Source organism: Vicia villosa, unplaced genomic scaffold, assembly GCF_029867415.1.
Source record: "Vicia villosa cultivar HV-30 ecotype Madison, WI unplaced genomic scaffold, Vvil1.0 ctg.000920F_1_1, whole genome shotgun sequence".
In the NCBI taxonomy this organism is placed as follows: Eukaryota; Viridiplantae; Streptophyta; class Magnoliopsida; order Fabales; family Fabaceae; genus Vicia; species Vicia villosa.
This window is the reverse complement of record NW_026705414.1, coordinates 10,452-14,656: the sequence shown is the minus strand read 5'-3', so window position 1 is coordinate 14,656 and position 4,205 is coordinate 10,452. Positions and strand designations below refer to the sequence as shown.

Genomic DNA, 4,205 nt, shown 5'->3' with positions numbered 1-4,205 from the left:
AAATTAAAAATAATTTTTAAATTAAAATCTTAATAACATAAATAATAAAAAAAAGGCTTAAATGCACTTTTGGTCCATGTAAGTTAGCGAGTTTTTGATTTTCGTCCCTCTAAAAAAAATTTTTGGTTTGAGTCTCTATATCTTACTTTTTGCTTGAAGTTTAGTCCCTAAAGTCAAAATCAGTAGGAAAATCTGCAGGTTTCCTACGGATTTTCCTGCGAAATTTCCTGCAGATTTTGATTTTAGGGACTAAAACGAACACGGAAGTGAAATATAGGGATTCAAACAAAAAAATAACTTACAAGGACGAAAATAAAAAACTCGCTAACTTACAGGGACCAAAAGTATATTTAAGCCATAAAAAAACAACACATTTTTCCATGTTTAAATTCATACATTATTTTAAATATATTTATTTTAATTTTTTTCATGAGCAAATAAAATTTACTAAAATTTTATTGACTCAGGACATAATTCATAATTGAATTCGTAGTTTTTTTTCCAATATAATGTTATTTCCATATAATTATATAGATTAAAAGCAATTGTAAATGTTATTTTTATGAGATATATAAGAAAAGTTGGAAAATAATTAAGAGGTAGAGTATTTTTAGGAGAGATATTTCTTATATGTGTAGGAGAAGCTTCCAAACAGTTTTGTAAATGGAAATTTCTACAATTTCATACTTACTTTAGAAGGTTAAGATTGCTAAGGATTTTAAAACATTAAGTCTTAACAAAAATAAAGTTGTGCTCATTTAATCATAAGAGTAGAAACTTGTATTAAAATGCAGTAGCATTAAAGGTTTGGAATTACTGGGAGCCAAATACAAGTTATCACTTATTAGTGTCAAACTGACCAGGTGTAGGTTTGGTTATTGGCAAAGAAAATGATTTGCTTACTTCTACCATGAACTAAATGCCAACAAAAATCATGTCATGATTATAATTCCATTCATGTGTGAAGCAGATAACAATCCAAATTAAGAAATTGCATCCAACATAAGTTTTTCAAAGATGATTCCAAGGTTGGTTCACACAATTTTTTTCACTATAATTGATACCAGATTTATAGAAAACTTGTATCCCTTATCGACTACTTTGTTTCAATTAAAGATTATACATTTACAATAAGCGAACATAAGTTACTGCATTTCTATCAGCATCTACAACACACGAATGGCTTGTTCATGATCTCCAAGTTGGCTCCACCTGCATGTAATGCATATACACTTTTATTAACAACTTAGTTGGACTGCAAAAGGTAAAGTTTAACCTCAAATTCAAACCACACCTTTCCATATAGTACTCTGGAGGGAAAACGGGGTTATCATGATGTCCAATATGTGATAACATAATTTCTTCTAAACCCAGGTGAACAAAGAGAAGCATTTAGTGAATCTGACAGGAAAAAAAAGACAAGAAAGAACCAAATACAAATCTTTACTCCAAGAAAGTAAAATGAAAAATATGGGGTATAACTCAACTCAACTAATTTATACAAATCAACAACCTTTCCAATTTATACAAATCACCAAAAACAAATTTAATATCAACAACCCTTGTCATTAGTCATGTGACAGAGCCATCCAAGTATAGGCATGTGACAGATTATCAAAATAACTCAACTCATGTGCCGTTTTTAATAATGTAAGCTTTCAATTTGTAGTAGCTCCCTTTTCAATGTCAGTCTTAGTTTCCGTAATTAACATTAAACAATATCCAAAATACTTTAACTTGACACAATCACCATTAGTCCATAATTCCATATATACCTGGCAAAAACTCAGTTGTTAGAAACAAACTCCTCAGCTTCTCTCTTCAGTTGTTGCAATAATTTGACTAAACATTTTCACAAGTAATTTATAACTGATAAGTACTTATATTAGATGCAAAGAAAAAAAGTTTTAAAAACTTTCCAGGAACATTTTGGAAATGGTTACATTGATGCTTCTACTTTGCACGCCTTCGACAGAAAGATCGACAAGCATTTGTTTGTGTTTTTCCACAAAGTAATTTCACTTTTTCATGAATGCAAAGGTGCTCTCGAGAACCAAGAACTGTCATCTTAGGTCTGCATACTAATGAATACCAGGTGAGCTTAAGCTAGAAACACTTAAATCACCATACAACTATAAACTACAAAGTCAGCTCAGTTTGCACAAGCCTAGTGAACACTACATCACCAGTGAAAAGTGTCGTAAACCCAAATATAAAAAAAAGAATATACTCCGAGGAAAGTGCCAGTGAATGTCTCAAATTACTTTTTTTAGGTGAACTAATGTTCATTCCACATGACATAGACAAATAATAGACAAATAAGCAGTATATCATAGAACACATGTATTATTACGGTAGAACCTGACATTTATCATAGAGAAAGAAAATATGTAACACAATTCAAACATTAATGAGCTTATCACTAACAAAACATGAGAACTGAGAACTTGTTATATTTTATGGCTATCAGGACGACGACGGCGACGAATGCACATCGGGTTTAACATCTAGCTTGTCTTCTTCCATATCAACTGCTGAACGCATGTTTCATATAGAGTATATTTCTTAGATTTTTTTTTAAAAAGGAACCAGTATATCCTTGGATTTAGGGGTGGGAATAGGCCAGGCCGGCCTACAGGGGCCTATAGCCTAGCCTACTTAAGGCCAGGCCAGGCCAGGCCTATTTGATAAAAAGGCTAGGCTTGGGCTTTTTTAAAAGCCTATTTAATAAAATAGGTCAGACCTAGGCTATTAAAAAAGCCTATAAAGCCTTGTAGGCCGGCCTATATTTTCATATATATTAAAATTAGTCTAAATAGGTTGGCATATATATGCATATATATTAGAAAAAGTGTTAAATAGATTGGTCTATATATGCATATATATTATAAAAAAAATGCTAAATAGGTCGGTTTAAATGTTCATATATATGCGACCTATAAGGCTTCTTAAGTAATATGAATTAATTGAAAACATTAATAAGAAAGAGGCTTTTAAATAGGCTTTCAGGCCAGGCTTTTAAAAAGGCCAGGCCAGGCTGAAAAAATGAGCCTATAGTAGGCCATAGGCCAGGCTCAGGCCTTGTAAGTTTATCATAGGCCAGGCCCAGGCCTTATAAAGCCTAGCCTAGCCTAGCCTATTCTCACCCCTACTTGGATTCACAACAATTGCAAATCACTTTCAGATAGTGACCAACTTCATTCTGTTTCAATACCAACTATTCATCCTGCCAGGTACATACATGAATTATCTTAATAAAAATAAATTAATTAGAAGAAAAGAATGAATAAAAAGAAAGGAATCATATTATGGATTAGGTTTATGTGATAATGCTCAAATATTATGGTTGATGTAAAGGTAAGAAAAATAATATATATATCACCATTTCGTTACGGAAAACTTTCGGTGATTCGAATACGGTAAAGGGTTATTCTAAGTCCATTCTTAAGCACTGTCTGGTTACCTGCTATGAATCCGTCTCCATAGGCTAGTGAGATATCTGACTCGATCCGGTATTTAAAACTTTATCGAGTTTCTTTTCAAAAACCGATTGTTCACCCTTCTTTGATGACGTGGAGGAAGGTGATGATGAAGACGACTATGAAGAAGATGATGCTTCTTCAATTCCGGAGCCAAAATAGATCTCATAATCTAACCACATATGATCTAAGACTTGGCATATTCCTTCTTCAACTTCTGGCCTAAGATTGCCTTAGCCTGTACAAAATGAACAAAAGATTGTTCGACTTAACACTAAGATATAAAATTTTCAACATTTGTTTTGATCATACGAAAGATGAAGCAGTAAATCTAAGTCAAGCTTGCATCATTTCATGAGTCGGGTAGTAGACAGTTCAACAATTCAGCCCAAAATTCAACATACCAGACAATTCAACATAAAGTTACATTAAAGTGCCTCTGCTGTGTCCACCAGAAGGGATTTTGTTTTAAAATTTTTTTTCACCTCTATGTTGAATTGATCTTCTGTTTAAGACATATCAGGAGAAAAATCAAAATAAAAAACTTGCATACAAGAAGAAAAATAATCCCAAATCCAACAATAAACTCACCCATAACAAAAAAAATTGAAAATTTCTCTAAAATATAATTTCACAGTAAGAAAAACAAAATTAAGTATATTTTTCAAAAGAACAAATCATTTGCTATCTCATAATAAAACCAAAATAACCAAATGTTTTTCAATT

General features: G+C 32.0%; 1 long non-coding RNA gene across 1 annotated transcript; it reads right to left on the bottom strand.

The window, feature by feature from the left end:
* Positions 1–932: 932 nt before the first annotated feature.
* LOC131632250 (uncharacterized) lies at positions 933–3,988 on the bottom strand. The gene is made up of 3 exons (XR_009292936.1): positions 3,464–3,988; positions 1,295–2,074; positions 933–1,212 (listed from the first exon to the last, which is right to left on the bottom strand). It is a non-coding gene; the product is annotated as an uncharacterized LOC131632250 (long non-coding RNA).
* Positions 3,989–4,205: the final 217 nt, after the last annotated feature.